The following is a 19,465-nucleotide window of genomic DNA, read 5'->3' as shown; positions in this document are numbered from 1 at the left end:
AAACCACAGCTGGAATGTTACAGTCATAAAAAAAAAATCCCTGCCTCATGAGCAGCCCTTCAAAATAATTTTGTGATTTGCAAAAGATCCGGTGTACACATCCTCCACGCTCCATGCTGGAGTTAATTTGCTTTCAAGTGAGCTAAATGACAGTGCCCTACACTGAAAGTCCCTGGTATCCCAACGGGTCCCTATTTTCTCAAAACTAGGCATTGCATCGCCTTAAAAGATAAAAAGCGACAGGCCAGAGGTTCAAGAGTTTTTAAGTCTTGCTGTGTCTTTTGCTGGGAGACCTTCAATTTAAAGTATCCCCCAAAGAGAGGGGGAGGGTATAGCTCAGGTGGTAGAGAGCATGTTTAGCATGCACAGGGTCCTGGGTTCAATCCCCAGCACCTCCTCCAAAAACAAGTAAGTCAACCTAGTTATCAACCCCGACAAAAAAAAAAAAGTAAATAAATAAATAAGATAAAGCAACATTTTCAGCTCATTTTATATGAGTTATTGGGGAGGGGGGCTGAATGGGAAAACAGGAAGACATCCCTGTAGTGTTCACATTTCTGAGATTATAGTCTATCTAAGAAAACAGTCTAAGCAGACGTTTCCAAGTTGTCCTGGACAAACACGTGATGGCAGCTTTTTAAGAGAACATTTTTGGTTATTTAAAAAATGTGAATGGATCTATATATGCAACAGACAAGGTTCTTACTTAAAGACAAGATTCTACTTTAGACAAAAGCTTTTAATTCCTTACCCTGCATGAAAAATATTTATGTACAATACACACACAGCAGAGTTTTGTTTCCATGTAATTTCCATGTACTTAGTACATGCTTGAAGATACACTTTCTCATCTTAATTGACAAATAAGATAAGATCTTACATAAGATCATCAGTCCAAGAGTTAAAAAAGAAAAAAAAAACTAGTCTAATCTTTGTAAAAATTTAAATTAGTGAACCCAGAACCGAGGAATTTTTAGTGCCGGTGGAGAGTGCTGGAAAATCCGCTACTCCAATCCCCTCAATTTATAGATAAGAAACAGAGACTTCAGATGACTTGCTCAAGATCACAGAGCTGGTCAGCTGCGGGCAGCAGAGCCGGGACCTGCCACCCCAATAACCACAACCCCCGGGACTGAAGTCAGAAGGTTGCCACGGAAGCCCAGTCACATAACAGAAAACATGGGAATTCCGAAAATGGTGACGTGTGTATGAAAAAAAAAAATTCCCTGAGTAAATACAGGAGAAGAAAGAGTGCTGTCAAGTCACTGAGCTCCTGTCCCTTGAGATCCAGCCCCATCACTTCTGTGACTAAAAAAAGAAAAGGAAAGGAAAATAAAACATCAGCCAGCAGAAAACCAGCGTATTTCTCCTGTACAAATTTGAGACAGAAGGACCGCTCCTAGGTGGGAAGGGAAGAGGGGAATTATGTCAGAAAGAAGGAAATTTGGAGACGTTTCTGAGGGTGGAAAAGGCATCAGAGGAACGAAACTGCTGAAACTGGTGGAAATGTTTGCACGCCCCTATTATTCCTAAGACAATTCTGACCTTTTGAGACATTTCATATGTAGATCTCTCTAAGCCAGAACTGCCCTAGAGACAGAATTATCAGCAATATTCCTCAGACACTTCCAGTGGGTTTGCATTGTCTGGTTCCATTTTTTATCACTGAAGTCACCCAAATAACTTTAATTCTATGAATTTATAGGGTCACTTGGGGTTTCAAACTATGTCAGATTTTTCAAGTTTTTTTCAACTTCATGCAACTACAGCAAAATACTCTCCACTGAGTACTCCATCCTAAAATTACCCCAAAACCAGCGTATCTCCACACCGTAAAACTAGACTCATCTTTCGAATCCGTCATTCTGACATAATAATACAACAGGACATGTGCGTTAACAGGCAGCTAAAATTGAATTCCTTGGCAAAGATCTCTAAGAATTATGTAAATTACTACTTACGAAGAACTCTATCCTCAAACACACAATGCAAAATGACACATGTAAATGCAAATACAGCAAAATGTTAACAGTTACAGAATTCAAGTGGTGGGTTTATTGTTCACTATACAATTCTGTGGACTTCTGTATTTTTGCAAAATTTCTTAATAAAAGGTTGGGGGAAATGACATACATACATAGACATACACGCAGTCAAAGCCACAGAAAAAGAAGAAAGTGGTTGCCGGGGGGTGGGGTGGGGGGGGAATGGGGAAAGGCTGGTCAAAGGTACAGACTTTCAGCTACAAGGTGACAAGGTCTGAGGATCTAATGTGTAACACAGTGACTGTAACTGATCACACAGCTCTACGTTCAAAATAGAACTTCAACGTTCTCACACACACAAAAAGTGAAATGAGAGATGTGCTAATTAACTAGATGGGGGGGTTATCTGGTCACAATATACATGTATCAAATCTCCACAATGTACACTTTATGTTATCATTTTATATGTCAATTACACCTCAGTAAAGCTGAAATTTTTAAAAAATACCATGTTTTACAATATGCCTAGCCGAGGCTAAGCAAAAATTGTTGCTAATCTAATTGTAATGAAGGACATGGATATCTTATACTCTTCTGTCACGTGACAAATCATAATTAATAAAAAAAAACAGGCCACAAAATGTGGAAATATCTCAGGCATCACAGTAGACGTGAGTTAGTCATCCATCTCTTAGTAACGTACAAGCCTTCTGAATCCCATTACCTGCATTGTAAAAGGGGGTGGATAATAATGTCTATCTCAAAGAAAAATATAAGTCAGGATGTACTAGTCTATAAATAGTTATAAGAAAACCTGACATTAAAAACACAATTTTCAGAGAAATACGAACTCTCAGAAATAACCTCTCTGCTTAAAAATCAAAAAACTCAACTCCTTCCATAGGTTCCCTTTTGAGGTCAAACACACAATGAAGCAGAAAGAATATCCCATTAAGTGTCATTCTTTATTGATAATCTATAGTCAATTCTAAGGGCTCCATCTGGTTAAGATGTGTGTGTATATATATAAATATGTGTGTGTGTATGTAAATACATATACACACACACACACATCTGGTGTATACACACACACACACACATATATATATATAATAGTAATAATAATAAAAGCTAAAAACATAAACTACTTTTATCCAAATAAGATTCCAAAAGATGATGTAATCTCTCACAAATACAAACATCCACCTTTGAGGAAATTATACAACTGAGCAAAAAACTCCACAATGTGCTCAGCTGCGGAAAGAGCTCTCAGTCTGCTGTTTCTGATGGAAAAGAAATACTTCAAATAACATGGGCAAAAAGCCCGACAGAACTTGAGTAATGCCGCTGCAAAAATGTCGTAGATGAATGTGATACAAAAGAAAAGGAAGCATGCGAAATATTCATGTGAAATCCCTAAAATCCAAAGAAATATTATGGGGAGGGGTGACTTTTCTCCCCATTTCCTCAAAAGGCACAAATCTAGTAAATCTGTTTCTGAAACCAAATGCTTCCGAATTAGCCCAAAGACAAAGCTTGCACGGCTGACCTTCAGACCCCAAACTGCCGTGGTTTGAAGGTTATACCTCCCACATGACGCTGGAAACCCACACGAATGTACAACTGACATGTGCAACTTGTCTGCTACCCGACATCGTCCCCGGGGTCAGCAGAACTGCTCAGGGCCCAGGCAGTAGAGTCCCCCTGCCCTGACCTCAGACCCTGCTGTGGGACACTGGACACATCACTTAACTTCTCAGCTTCCCAATCTGTAAAATGGGGATAATACTATGACCTGCCTCACAGGTTCTTGTAAGGATTAAGTAAAATAATGCATGTTGTTTAATAAAGGCCTGCCTGAAAATGCAGACTCCACAGAGCAGAGATCTTGTTTGAAGTGTTGACTGTTAAGTCTAGTACTTGAAAAGTGCCCGGCACATGGTGAGCACTCAAAAAATACCCACTGAGTCAGTGAAGGAAGGACTGAACGAATGGGAGATGACAGTGATGGTGGCAGCGGTGGTGAACATGCAAAGAAAAACTGCATCTGTCAGCGTCTACATCTTGAGAAGCCTCTAAAACCCCTTTATTATAAACTACCCTATGTTATCGATGGCCATCGAGCAAAACATTCAGAGTTTCTGCTTGAAATTCCCCAGCTGTCCCTCTGTAGTGCTTCACATTCCAGGCTGCTTCGGCCTCAAGAAGGTGCCTGAACAGCCCAAGGCCACACATGTTTAAAATCAATAGTCAGTTTTACGATAATTCAGATTGCAATACTAGCACAGTGTGTGTCGCTTTAAAGGCACAATAAATCTAAATTCCATAATACAAGTTTTTCTAAGTGTTTCAAGGTATCAAAAAAATTTTAATGGAGACAGTTATGAAAATGAGAGATTTTATGGAATAAGTATTTATAAAGTCCAAACAGTACCTTACATTACATAACAAGCAAGCCCTAATAATTTATAACCAAATGACTGGTTAATTACTTTTGTAAGAATGAGCAAATATTAAGTGACATAAAAATTAAGATTTAAAGGAAATTCTTAGAAAATGTTTTCCTTTAAAAAGACTTCTTTCTCTATGTCCTTATATCCAAACTAAATACACTTTAACAACTGACAACACCTAACAATGTATGCATTTTGAAATCAAATAGAATGCTTTTTAACAAGTAACAGGTGATTTTTTATATAAGTGACAAATTCTGTATTAAAAATCAGGCTACCAAAAATAAAACTACAAAATGAGTTTCAGCTAAGGTAAAGTAAAAGCTTTTAGTAGAAAAAAGTCATTTAGGCACTATGCTTGTAAAATCCTGGCTTATAAACACTAACCTCTAGACACATCTGTTTACAACCTTTTTGAAGGAATATATTGGAATATTTAAGAAAATACAAGTAATCTGTCCAGAATTAAATGTAATTAAGCACTGTGGTATCTGCCTCTCTCTCCACTCACATTTTCCTTTTATGGACTGAAGTGAAACAGTATTAGCTGAAAGGTTCCTAATCAGTTTAATTCAGAGAGTAACTGAATCTGAGTTTTCGAGGAGACGGTACAGGTCATCTATCTAGCCTGGTCTTGCCCCTAATTTGAGAACTGCCTCCAGTATCCTGACAGATGGGCCCCTCTCTTCTCCCTAAGTACACAGAGTGATGGGGAGTTCACAGCTCTATTAGGGAGCACATTCTATCGTTAAATAACCAATGGATAGATGAGAACTCCTTCCCCAGACATCAGTCATCCTAGAAATTCCACTAATTAGCTCAGTCTTTCCATCATGAGCCACACCCGTCCTCCTCCCCTCTCCCACCCAGTTGCCCTGCAAATAACGAAGTCAATGGTCACCGTTCTTCCCTGCTCTCTCTCTCTTTCAGTTTATCTTCACAACGAAGCCAGAACCAACTTGGAAAATAGAACAGACAGACAACACCAGATTACATTTTTCATAAAAAATCAACCGCACACGGAGGAGAGTCCTAAGGCTTCAGTCTGCGCCTGCGGGAGCGAAGGGCGCAGCTCCCGTAACCCCACTCGGAGTAAATGAGGCTACCAGTCCTCATCTCTTCGGTGCCACAACGTCTGGGGGATGTTGGGGCTCCACTGGGGAAGGCAGGAGGGAACGTGGCTCCAGAGTCCACACACGTGTGTAAATTACACACCGTTCCCGCTTCGCCGAGCCAGGGGACCCAGCGATTCTCTTAAGGAAGGTACATGAGGTTTCTTCTGAAAGAGAGGAAATGGCCTAAAATAAAAGCAAAAGAATGGTGTCTGAACACAGAAGGAAAACTGTACCGTACGGATCAGGGATCAGAGTCTTATACCTTCAGGGATGTTTAAAATGTATGAATGAAGCAGGTCTGAGTGCTGAGTTCTCAAGAGACAGAAACCATTTGTTTGCAAGTGAAACTCGTACAAAGGCTCCTCGGCACACACCCCACAGGCTCTTCTCTGTTTTTCTTAAACTGTGAAGCACTACAGAAACATCTTTGGTTTTTCCACTACTGACACAGAAAGAGATCAAATGTTTTTCACTTTTCTCCTGATTTTACTAGAAGAAAAACAACTTAAGTCAATGAAAAACGGCCAGTGATGCTCAGCATTAAGAAGACGGCATGCAGTGGTGGGGACGGTGGCCAACTGGCCCATCCCAAAGGGCCAGAGCTGCCCGACTCTGGCTCTCCACTGCCACCTGCGCACAGAAAACTCTGTGCTGCCAGCTAAACACTGAAAATGCTGCTTTCATGTACATTTTTTCCCCTTTAACAGAGGCACTGGGGATTGAACCCAGGACCTCGTGCACACCGAGCACATGCTCTACCATTGAGCTATACCCCTCACCCCCCTAAATTTTTCAGGCTCTAAAGGCAGGAAACTAATTTAAATTTCCTTAAAATACTTGTCAGGGACACAGTTGGCAGGCCCAACAAAGCATATTTACCCACAGCCCCGAACCAGCCAGAAGCTCACCAGCTTGCAACCTCTGATGCAAATGATAAAACACAAACAGGAAAATTTCAAACCCTGGAAAAGGTTTTCAAAGAAAACAACCAGCAGTCCAAACTCCCTGACTTCAGAAGGCTACGTCCTGGGTCTCGAGGGACATCCATCTCTGCCCTGCCAACTTGGCCAAGACAACCAGACGTGCAGGCATGATTTTGGAGAGGGGGTCATTTCTACAGAAGAGGCATCATGAAGGACCCCACAGCACATGGCACCCACTTTCCTGGGGAGTGGAGAAATCCTTTCTGCAGAACTCCTGATCTGCAGCCAACCAGCCTGGAGACACCACAGCCGCCCGGGAAGTTCATTACCACACAGGGCCTCCCCTCCCATCTTCCCACAGTTATTAAGAACATCCTTCCTTACATGGAACCCAGTGGTTTCCTTCCACTGCTGTTCATTGGTCCCAGCGCCTCCTCAGTGCTGGTCATCATGTGTGCCTCGCTGTCCCTGGTCCCTTACACGGGAAGGGCAGGAATTACACTCCCTACTCAGCTGACTGCTTTCGCTGCCAAATATTCCATTCCCTTCATCATGATCAATAGGACACCATTCCCAAACATTCCTAACCACCATCACTCTCCCTGGAGAGCAATATCCTTCTTAAATCTAAGGCCTGGAAGGTGAGAATGAAAGAAACCAAAGATTAAGAAGCACCGAGCCAAAAGCGTTACTTGTATTTTAATATTTTATATTTCTCAAAGCAATCCCCTTTGGTTTGTATTATTATTACTATTTTGCAGGTGAAGACACTGAGGCTAAGCAGAGTCAAGTAGTTTTCCAAAGGCCACAAAACCAGTGCAAATGAAAACCTCAAACCAAACCTGTCTGATGCTAAAGAGACAACAGCATTGCTACACTTACAGAAAATGGCGTAGCTACAATGTGTTCTCACTATTATAACTAAAGTTATAATTATAAGCAAGTCGACCCTTTCTGGCGATCTCAGGAATAGACCATGGTTTTCATTCACGTAATACAGAAACAAATTCTCAAACTTTATAAATAGTACCTAAACCTAGTTAATGGATTTAACATGTAAAAATCCAAGTACACACTGAATAAAATAGGAAGTCATATAACATGTATCTTATACTTAGTCACAAGCACTCTATGAGAAAAATGCTTTTCATACCCCTTTTACAGAAGAAAGCCCTAAAATCCAAAGAAGTATTATGTGGGGAGGTGACTTTTCTCCCCATTTCCTCAAGAGGCACAAATCTAGCAAGTCTGTTTTCGAAACCAAATGCTTCCGAATTAGCCCAGAGAAGACAAAACTTGCACGGCTGGCCTTCAGACCCCAAACTGCCATGGTTTGAAGGTTTTACCTCCCACGTGACACTGAAAACCCACACGAATGTACAACTGACACGTGCAACTCGTCTGCTACCCAGACATCATCCCCGGGGTCAGCAGAACTGCTCAGGGCCCAGGCAGTAGAGTCCCCCTGCCCTGACCTCAGTGAGGGAACAAGTCATATTTTAAAAGAAAACTACTGACTAGACACAGTGAATCTTCAAAATCTCCTGCAGAGCTAACAAATTTCTCACTGTCTGACACTGAGCAACTTACACAGCGAGCTGCATTGAACTCATCATGCACTTAGTCTGACAGCATCTCGGTGCCCCAGACACCACTCTGGCTGTGGACCACCTGGGGAACCAGACAGATAAGGGTCCTGAGCTCACGGAACTTCTGCTCCAGCGACAGTGAGGCTGGACAACAAGCCGAGAAATAACTACCCGAAGGAGAAAACTGGGAGGGAGAGACAAGCACTTTGCAGGGAATTAAAACAGAATGACCTGTGTCGCAGGGGGCTGGAGGGCCACCTGAGACTGGGTAGCTGGAGGTGGTCTCTGGAGGTAGTACCTCGAGTTGAGATCCAAAGAGCACAAAGCAGCCCAAGAAAGATGAGCTAATTTTGGCCCAGAAAGCTCCTGCTTGTGTCTGTGTCTGTCAGTAAAACAAGCGCGAACTGCAGACCCTGCAAATGTTTCCAGGGAATGACTTGCCATCATTCCAAATGCTGCTTTGGGAACTGTTCAGCTTTCCCTGCAACAGCCAACGAATCCACCAGTAAGACGCCCCAACCAGAAACGAACGACCTTCATATCAGAGGTGGAAGCTTACATTTCCCTGGTGGTTTCCTAGTGTCCGAGTCTCCTGAGCTGTCCTGATCTTACAGCTCCAACTGGAAATGAGACAGACTAGTCTGTTCTTCAGCAGGAAGCCCTAGTTGGCTTGGAGTTGAGGCATATGCTCTATTGGTATTTAACATCTAAAGAGAAGGAAATAAATACTTCCCAAGTGGCAACTTCTCTACCTAAGTTCCCAGAGAAGATGGACATATGGTTTTCCACACGGAGAGAAGCAGCCAGCGTATCAAATTAAAGTGCCTTTAAGAGTTACCCTATGACCTAGCAATCCCACTCCTGGGCATATATTCAGAGGGAACTCTAATTCCAAAAGATACATGTACCCTAGTGTTCATAGCAGCACTATTTACAATAGCCAAGACATGGGAGCAACCTAAATGTCCCTCAACAGATGACTGGATAAAGAAGATGTAGTATGTGTATACAATGGAATACTACTCAGCCATAAAAAATGAAATAATGCCATTTGCAGCAACACAGATGGACCTAGAGATTTATCATACTAAGTGAATTAAGTCAGACAGGGAAAAACAAATATCATATGATATAATTTATATGTGGAATCTGAAAAAATCTGATGATATAAATGAATTTACAAAACAGAAAGAGTTGCAGACATAGAAAACAAACTTATGGTTACCAAAGGGGAAAGGGGATACAGATAAATTAGGAGTTTGGAATTAACATACATATATATATAAAATAGATATAAAACATAACAATATATTTTAAAATAAGTATAAAATAGATAACCAACAAGAACCTACTATATAGCACAAGGAGCTATATTCCATATCTTGTAATAACCTATAATGGAAAAGAATCTGAAAAAGAATATATATATATATTCAGTCATATATATATATGACTGAATCACTTTGCTGTTCACCTGAAACTAACACAACATTGTAAATCAACTATAATTCAATCAAACAACCAAACAAACAAAAAACCAAATTAAAGTGCATTTGTAATCAGCCACTTGGATTTGGCACCTGCTGCCTGCAGGAACCTCAATTACTCGAGGAATCCACACCAGCTTTCCCCACTCAGGTCCTCATACCAAGAGCAGTTAACAGAGCTACATGGGAAACAGACACATAAGAAATATAGACTGGCATATATTATTGCCTTTGTACAAGTGCCTCAAACTTACCCCGAGAGGAAGTGTGGACCACGCCTAGTGTAATCATTCATTCATTCATCTGGAAGAAGCCAGCTGAAGAGGCATCTTTGCAAGTCAAGCACAAAGTCCTGGCAAGAGAAAACAAAAACACAGAGGTGGTAAGAAACAATTTTTCAAAATCAGAATTTTGTTTTAGTAACTTTAATAGTTTGATTTCTCAGTAATCTGCTGTATCTTGGGCTTGATACAAAAAGGGAGCATCTAAAACAAAAATCAAGAGTTAAGTGATTAACCATAAAGGAAATACAAGGGTCTTCCCACATCCTGTTTGGAGAAGTGGATTTACTGCTTCATCCTCTAATTTATATGGCTAAGCCATTTTATAGTTAGATACATGGAGGGAGGGAAAGAGGAAGCAGGGAGGAGAGAGGCAGGGTGGAGAAGGAGGAAGAGGAAGGGGAGAGGCAGGGGAGACAGACAGGTAGAGGGGTGGATGGTTGGAGAGACAGAATGAGCCTCCTGTTTTCAAGCCACCACTCCACATGCCGAGGACAGCAGCAAATAAGAGAGGATGTCTCTGCTCTCACTGAGCTTCATTCAAATCAGAGGAAGCAGTCAAAACAAATACGTAAATAAATAAACAAGAAAAATATCCTAGAGTGATACCTGCAATACGGAGACATGAGACTGGATAAGCTAGTGAGTGACAAGGATCTAAATTAAAATGGAAGATCAGGAAATGGCAACTAGGCTGAGCTCTGAATGCTATTTTGAAGTTAGGAAAACAATCCCCTAGACAGAGGGACCAGCCAGGACCCTAATAAGAACCAGCATGTCAAGAGCAGTTAGCATGAATTATGGGGCAGAAAAATCCCAGTGCAAGTGAGTGGAGTCAAAGGGTCAGAGTTTCGTTACTTACTAAGCAGGTGACTTCTGGGTCCTCTCATATTATAGAGAATAACACTTTCTTCCTAGGTTTGATATGCTGCCCAGGGATTTACTAAAACCCCTGGCCCTATTAGTCAACCTACCAAAAAGTACTTCCCTTTTCTTTCACTGTTTAAAATGTTAAACTGGTTGCTTTTAGAGAATAAGACTTGTCTTTTTTTTTTTTTTTTTAACTATAGGTAATTTACAATATTGTGTTAGTTTCAGGTAGAGACATCTTTTTACAAAACATGATTTCACCTCCGCTACATACACAAGATACCGTGTTATGGTAATAATTGTGTACTGTGACCCACAACTCAAAATCCTTAATAAAGAAAGCAGACTTTGGAGCGCAAAGGAGCAGAGTTCAACCCCTAGGTTCCCCATTACCACCCGAGCGATATCAGTCTGGTCATTTAAGTTGTCTGAGCCTCTGGTTTCTTCAGCTATGAAATGGAAATGATGTCTACTTTGCAGGGTTATTCTAAGTATTTAATAGGATACTGCACATAAGATACTTAATAAAGAGGTTGTAACACATGAAATACTCTAAGTGGCAATAAAGTACTTTCACTGTGAACAGTCGCTATTGGGAAAGGCGTGGTCACCCCCAACGATTCATGCTACAGAAATACACTCTATAACTGGGCACAGTGGAGAGAACAACTTTCATTTACAGATCACCGAACAGCCTATGGGTGGACCTTTAAAACCAATCAAACTCCTTCTGTCTACAAGTGAGGATTTAAAGCTAAAAGAGGTAGACTGATTTGTTCAAGGTGATATAATTAATTTAAAGAAAATTCTTAGAAACCTAAATAATAGATATATTTGGTCAAGAGTACTCGCCTTATAAGATAAATCCTAAACAGACATAGATTTAAATTCTCTGTGTAATTAACCCAGTATAGACAAGAAAATATGTTTAAACAAAATGGAAAATTAAACAAGCTTCCGTGGACTCTTTCTAAATACATGATACTGACAATTTTTAAAAGCCAAGAATTCTTATCTCTTACTGATGGCCTGATAGATGGTTACTTACTAAAGAAGAAACTATAACATATAGTATCTGCCACACTTTAATTTTTCCAATGACAATAACAGATAAGAACATTCTCAAGTACCTACTATGTGACAGAAGTTTCCATATGTCTCATGAGTGTGACAGGTGCTTGTTCATACATTTGCATAAACTGTTTCCTGCTGGAAATGCCTCCCTGAAGAAGTCCTAATTACCCCTCAAGATCCAGCTTAAGTGTCTCCTCTTCCATGAAGCCTTCCCTGACCTCCTCTCCACCTCCTGCCAAGACATGAATTATCTCCCACTCATTCACCTCACCACTCCAGTACAGGCAACTGCATTGCAATCAGTTCTTTTTCCCTTGTCTGTCTTCCCTGGTAGATTCTGACTGCTCTGAAAATAAGGTATCTTACTTATCTTTGTTTTCTGATGTCTAGCACCATGCCTCACACAGAGGTGCTTAATAATTGTATGCTGAATGGATCGATGGAAGGATTGATTCATTAAATTGCTGGTACAATGTGATTTCACTTTTAGACTAGCCTTCTTTTCCATCCCATCACTGTGACTTAATTACAAAAAAAGAGGTTATAGTCTAACTACTGTATGTCAACTTAGCTAGGCTATGGAGCCCAGATAAGTCTGGCCAAACACCAGGCTGGATGTTGCTGTAAAGGTCTTTTTTACATGGAATTAACATTAAAATCAGCAGCCCTTGAGTAAAGCTGATTATCCTCCAGTAATGTGGGTGGGCCTCACCCAATCAGTTGAAGGCCTCAAAGCAAAGGCTGTGGTTTCCTGAAGAAGGAAATCTGCCTCCAGTTGGCAACACAGAAACCTGCCTGGGGTCCCAGCCCCCTGTCATGAGGAACTCTAACTCAGGGCTGCAACATCAACTTTCTGAATCTCCAGACTGCAGGCCTGCCCTATGGATTCCGGATTTTCAACCATCCCCACCCTCATCACGTGAAACATTTCCTTAAAATCTCTAGATAGACAGACAGACAAATAGGCAGGCCCTGCTGGTTCTGTTTCTCTGGAGAATCCTGATTAATAAAATTACTAATCATTTTGGATTGAAATGATTTGAGGTAGTATTATAGAATGTTTAAGTTTAGAGTACACTGATTTAAAATCTGCTCATCTTGCAGCTGAAGGGAGGCCTAGAAAGGACAGATGAGCCATGTCGCATAGATAGCGGAGAAGAACCAGGACTAGAACTGAGCTCACCAAACAGCTACCTCAGCTCCGGTCCCGGAACAGATGACAGTGGTTTTGTCCCAGTGGCAAATCAGCAGTTGCAAAGTGCCCATCCTTGGATCCCAGTGCCCCCTTCCTGAACTTTTTCACTCTCCGAGTGTATTCCACGGGCCACGGGAACAAGTGAATTTCATCTAGTTGGATGGACTGCAAGTCACCTTCAACAAGTGGATATTCTCTCAACAGGGTAGACTGGATGGAGCTGCCAATTAGCGCCGCGTTTTGAGGTGAGTCAACCGTGGGGCAGGTACTGCCGTCTCCTGCGACTACACAAAGATCTCAGCGCTGTGTGTAGTCTGTGCGAGGTGAACTACATCCACCATTTAACCCTAGGGATTCTACACGGTTACTTACACAAAGAGCGTGCTGGTATCTGTAGCAGCATGGAGGTACCCCGTGGAATAGAGTCAGCCACCAACAGATGTCACCCGTTCTTTTCAGCGTGGAAATCTATCACCCTCGAGCCCCGGAGCCGCCTGCTTGTCCAGGACGTCATTTTCACTTAACGTGAATTTATCTTACATTTCCCTCCCTTGAGTTTTGTGATGAAAAGCTGCTCAATTTTACAGTGCTGAGGATTCCGCCCCCGTGCCTTCCCTAAAGGCCAGATGTAACTGAACCTTCAGCTACATCACAGTTTAGGAAAAAAATAAATAAAAAGAAGTCCACACTAAGGAAGGGCTACAACGTTAATCAACCTAGAAGCCTACGGTCAAGCCCTGAGCCAGGCTGACAGCGCCCACTGTTCAGAAAACTTTCGCTGTCAGGCCAGCCAGGTTAAGGAGAAAGTGCTGGAGAAGAGAAGGATGAATGAGTACTTAGCCATGCCCTGAAAATATGCTCCCTGCTACCCAGCCAGGTAAGAAGAATGCATTTCTTGCCGAGAAATTTCTCTCTAAAATTCATGCCTTCTTTAAATTAAATCTCCTTTCTGACCACCGTCTCTCTGACACCATGTTGTAAAGTTTCTGGGTTTCCTTCAGCCATGCTCTCAGCCAGGCAGCTCCTCAATCCAGAGACAACTCAATGTCTGCAGTAAAACAATACAGCAGGTGGGAGGACTTCCGGGAGCCAGAGAGGGGCTGGGAGTGAGAAATGGAACTCCTGTCCCCACGAAGCCCTCGCGTGACCCAGGTCTGCATCAGCTGGCTGAGCCCAGGCACATCTCCGTTCACCGGTGGGGCCTTGATTACCTCTGTTTCTCAGGCCCGTAGAGACTAATTGAACCAGCCACTCTGGGCCTCTGACTCAAGGGGATCACCATGTGCTGGATCACCTTCCTCAAAAGACAGTTTCCAGCAGCTTCTCGCACGGACACTGCCACCCTGTTCCCGCACAAAGAACTCATAGAATCAGATGCTGCCTTTTACAAAAGAAGACACACAGTTGCCCAGGAGACTGCAGACGGTTAGAGAATCCATCCCTCTGACAAAGGGATGACTAATTACAATGAAAATAGCAAGTTTCAGTCTATCCTCCCCAAATGGCAGACTTCTGTACACACGGAGCACAGTCCTTACTTACCACGAACAAAATCGCAGCAAGTCCCTTGTTATTTATAAAACAGCTCATGTGAAACACCAAAAAACAAAAAAGATCAAGAAGATCTGGAAGCAGGACCAGGCGTATCCACTTGGGCCGCTGCACTCCCCAGGCTGGTGATCGGTCGGCCAATCTGGCCTCTGTTTAAAATAAGTGTTCCCTAAGGTTCCCACCAAGTTCATGTACCCAAGGACTAAATTTAAGGATGCAACAGTTGGCACATTATACCTTGAGTGCCTACATGCAGGCATTTATTAAGTTAATTAAATTCAATTCAAGAAGTATCTGTTGAACACCTGTTGTGCTCAAGGTACGACGCTAAGTGTCAGGAATACACTGGTGACCAAAATCCTGCGACAGTCTCACACAGCCTGTGAACAAACCAACCATGGATCACAAGGCAGCGTGGAGACGGTTATGGTCCAGAGGGACAGAGGCGATGGAAGCACAAAGGAATGGCTCAGGAGACGACACTACTGGGATCCTGTCCCACCCCTTGCCCAGACAAGAGAAACTCATGTAGCATTGGTGTCTTAAAGCCACCACTGAACTTTGGCTCCTAGACTAAGGGACAAGCCTCATCCAGGCGACTGACAGTCAATCAGGGAGTGACTTTCTTCCTTAGATAATGCAATACAAGAGTTCCTAACTCCTCCCCAGCCAGAGCATCCGTGTACCCAGAAGCACACACATTCAGCATCAGGGGAGGCTCACACCCCAGTTATGACATGGTGTGAGGCCCACGGAAGACAAAGATGAGCTGGGCCATCATCTCGGACCATGAGAAACTTGAAACTTTCTGTGGCCAAGAGACCACCTGGATGATCGTGGCAGGAAATACCTGCTCCCCTCGTCCTCTCTCCTGAGAACTGATGGCCCTGCCCACCTCTACTTCTTCCAGCCTATCGACACTTAGAACCATCCTCTCATCATCCCCACCATCTCTTCAAGGAGAGAAGAGGAGAGAGAAGAAAGGAAGAAGATGATTTATAAACAAACAGAACACTGTGAGGAGGGTATAGCTCAAGCGGTAGAGCACATGCTTAGCATGCATGAGGTCCTGGGTTCAATCCTCAGTACCTCCTCTAAAAATAAACAAAGTAATATAATAAATAAATAATATTAAAAAAAAAAAAACAGAACACAGATATGTGGAGGTGGGAGTCTCCTAATTCATGGTCTTTTTACACCCTCTCTATCCATCCTATTCCCCTACATCCTTAGTTACCAACACAAGCTCTAAGCGTCATGAGGTTCTACCTTTGTAACAGGCCAACATCCCATCGAACAGCTGAAGGGACAAGCAAAGGAAATGATATTCGTTCGCTCGTCATAGGAACAGCTTCTTGACAATATCTGTACAATGTTATCATTGCCTTTATCCCATCCTTAGACTGAGTTCCCTGCCAGTAACACAAGAAGCACAGGAATGAAAGAAGTAAACAAATGAGACCCAAGGAGGCACTGCTGAATAACTACAAAATTAACAAATGAGCACAACACAATAGCTTTTAAAAGGTGGTGCGATCACAGATAAAGAGAACAAACTAGTGGTTACCAGTGGGGAGCCGAGAGGGGGGCAATGTAGGGGTGAGGGAAGTGAGAGGCACAAAATGCTGGAGGAATACAGCCAATATTTTGTAATAACTGTAAAAGGACTGTGACCTTTAAAAATTGTATTTAAAAAAAAGTGGCATGAGCGACAGAACAAAACACATGTAGAAGTTACCCTACACAATGGGTTTAAATGCTCCTTTAGTAGGAGGGAGAAAAAAAATGACAGGACAGGACCCTACTGACCTTAAAATAGGAAATACACATTTGTTCATCACTTGAAAGGGCAAACACGTGAAAACGGCACACAGCGGTAGGTGATTCAAGAACCCCTGAATTTAAGTGGAATGTAGAAAGATCTGTCCTTGCGGGCTCTGATACCAGATGCCACAAAGGGATGACTGAAATAGCCGAGCCTCCAGAAATTTTCCAATCTGCCACACTTCCTTCCTGGGAACAGAGCACAAGCTAATGCTTTGATGGACAAGGGGATATTTTCTGACTGGCCCCCTCCCTGGGGACTTCCAGGAAACAGTGATCTCAGAGTCACAAGCTTAGCTGAGAAAGTTCATGCAGTAGGACCCACCAGGAAAGCGACCAGTTCATCGCAAGCTAGGCTCGTTTCAACATTGCTTTAGCTGTTCTCTTGCCTTCAGGTGACATCTCACCAGTTCGCCCCAAGGCGGAGGATGCCAGTCAGGGCGCGAAACGTTATCTCAGATGCTACAGTGACACACTGCCTAGCACTATAATCTAAAAGATGCCAAACTTGACCTGACACTTGAAGATGTCACGTTGCTTTTACCTACTCTTCTGTTTAAAGCCAAATATTTAGGAAAAAGAAAACCTATGGCTTGTGTTCACAAAACAGAAGCTTGCTGGATCTTCAGGAGGCTGCAGGGCACAGTGGGGAGTTAGGAGCCAACCCCAGATCTGCCCCTGACTCTGGGTCATTTATCTGCATCCCTCTCTCAACCCGATTTCCCTCCGTCCACAAAGGAAGCGATGACACCCACCCGCCGCGACTGTTGTGAAAACAAAATGAGAAAATATCCTTGAATCACCCGACATGGGGCTTAGTCCAAGTGAACAAATACTAAATAACGAAATGCAAATTCTCTCTTCTTGTCTTGGTTTCTGTGAGGCAGGAAGAAATGCAGGCTTCCTTCCATGGGGAGCAGCACTCATAAAAACTGTGAATTACTTTTAACAAGCACAAGGCTCACAAGGTAACTCAGTAACACCAAAGCCAGGCTTCAATGTCCGTTACTAATAAACACTGTAAAACATTTTTTAAAAAATAGTTCTCTAGGAACTGAAGAGATGGGTAAGTTAAAAGTGAAATGGAAAATGTCAGTTGAGAATCCGGCACAATTTGCCTTGGAGATTACTGGGTTTCAATATCCACAGTAATATTCGGAAATGATTTTCACAGCCTTCTAAAATCAAGAGTAATTAAATTAATTAGGGCACCGAGGCCTCCTTCAATCCCAGACCAGCGAGGGAGGCTTCTGAACAGGCAGGTAATTGTCAGTCTATGTCTGGGTTTAGCGTAAGGCTGGGTCTGCAGGATTGCTGTCCTTTAGAACAAATTACCCATCACCATGAAAGGCGCTCAGGACACATTAGGAATTTGTAGAATAAACAGCTCCCAGTTCTTTGGGCCCGATGTACAATAAGCTATGGGAATTGTTGAGAAATGAGCGGAAATGATGACAAATTTATTAAATGTGAACTCTGTGTCTGCAAAATAAAAAGGATTAGGGAGAAAGGATAGGAGTTTCAAATTCTCAGCAGAGGGACGTGACTGAAGGCACTGCTACGCTGTCCTCCTGATTTTCCTCTTCCTACGGCCAACCCATCGGTAGCCAATCTCTGTCTTCTCTCTTGGGACCAAATGAGAGCGTCCAATTAGCATCAAATCACAGTTACTGGATCTAAACTACTGGTACGTCCCTGAACAACTGTAATCACAGAATTTCCTCAGACTGAAAGTACTTCAGGTATTTCAATTACTTTGGCGTGGAATTAGCAACATATTTCCCACAGGTATTTTATTACCTGTTATTTCATGAGGATGAATAACTACGATGTTAATTAGAAAATGGCTGTAAATGGAGAGGGTTAGGGAGGAGTGTGGCACACATTTATTGATTTTCACAATGTGAAATGCATTCGCAGGGACACCGTCTAGGAATATAATTTGAACCAAAATTTCTGGGCCCATAATGAATGTTCCATTCCCTTTCTGCCTCCTAAACCCCCCACAGGAACTCCACCTCCCAAGCCTCAGCCCCCAACCCAATTACTATTAATAACTCCTTCCGGCTCTAACCTACGTTGCTGGCTGGCTCCCAGCCTTGCCCGCAGTCACATTCCTTCTGCCTAAGGTGCCCTTTCTCTCCTGTCTCCACTAAGTCCATCACACGTATCTTCTCCTTTGCCATTATTTCATACTAATTTCTTTGTCAAACCTTATTCTTACTTCATTCAAAACCCTAGGACTCTCAAGTGACACTGGGCAAGGAGAGCAGAGGTTAAGACATTATATCCACAAGGAAGCTAAAATAAAAACTTACAAGAGTAAGCTTTTCTTCAATAGTTGGTTGCTGGAATTTTTTTAGTTCCAATGTGGTGGCACAAAAAAAGTCAATATTCTATTCAGTTATCTTTAATCTTTTTACTATACCAGAACTTGACTTCATTAAAAAATATTTCTATGGCATTAAGCATGTTCTTGAAAATCTTCTGTATGAATTAACTAAAGGGTCAGGTTAACTTTATCCAACTTGAATATTTAATCCAACCCAGTCTCCCCTTCCTACCTAACACTTATTCCCTTGCCACAGTAAGAGCACAGAGCAGTCCGGAGGAGCCGGCGGCACGTTCCCAATCTGGCGCATCCTGGCTCTGTATCCCAGCCTGCACCCCTGCCCCTGTCCAGAACTGCACCTGCTCAACCTTCCTCATCTAGAGCTGCTCTGAGACTCAATGATCTCTACCATTTTACCAGCCACCCCATCCATCCTCTCACTCCTCCAGGCGCTGGTCATGAGATGAATATGAGTGATCCAGCTCCAGCTCTACCGACAGTTCTCTGAGATTCTAATAACATTTTAAATAGCCCTGGGATCAGGTCTCAAGACGGAAAGTCCATCAATCATAGTTTAGGAACTAACAGCCTCTTAGTCCCTTAGGAAGAATTTAATAAACATACAAGAAAAGGCATAGTGATAATAATAATTTGAAAAACATGTTAAATAAATGTATCATTACATTCAGCTTATTTGATTAGATTAATATTTCTAGGTATTTTGTTGTGTTTGATACAGTGGGAATGTTTATGCCAGTTTTAAAATTCTGGTTTTTGAAGTGGGGG

The 19,465-nt window shown here is 42.3% G+C and overlaps 1 protein-coding gene, 1 long non-coding RNA gene and 1 other non-coding gene across 7 annotated transcripts in view; 1 reads left to right on the top strand and 2 right to left on the bottom strand.

Moving 5' to 3' along the window:
• Window positions 1-19,465, bottom strand: part of TIAM2 (TIAM Rac1 associated GEF 2) — a 211,995-nt gene that overhangs the window by 118,487 nt on the left and 74,043 nt on the right. For all 5 annotated transcript variants that reach the window (XM_032485226.1, XM_032485232.1, XM_032485225.1 and 2 more), the window contains one exon: window positions 9,807-9,904. The gene's annotated coding sequence lies outside the window, so the exon portion shown is untranslated. The remainder of the gene's footprint in view (window positions 1-9,806; window positions 9,905-19,465) is intronic.
• On the top strand, window positions 49-15,572 carry LOC116665448. Its single transcript, XR_004322080.1, has 3 exons — window positions 49-329; window positions 2,360-2,363; window positions 15,561-15,572. It is a non-coding gene; the product is annotated as an uncharacterized LOC116665448 (long non-coding RNA).
• Window positions 6,258-6,329, bottom strand: TRNAT-GGU. Its single transcript has one exon. It is a non-coding gene; the product is annotated as a tRNA-Thr (tRNA).

The sequence above is a fragment of the Camelus ferus genome, chromosome 8 (genome assembly GCF_009834535.1).
Source record: "Camelus ferus isolate YT-003-E chromosome 8, BCGSAC_Cfer_1.0, whole genome shotgun sequence".
Taxonomy (NCBI): domain Eukaryota; kingdom Metazoa; phylum Chordata; class Mammalia; order Artiodactyla; family Camelidae; genus Camelus; species Camelus ferus.
The sequence above is the reverse complement of the archived record's forward strand: the minus strand, read 5'-3'. Positions and strand labels throughout refer to the sequence as shown.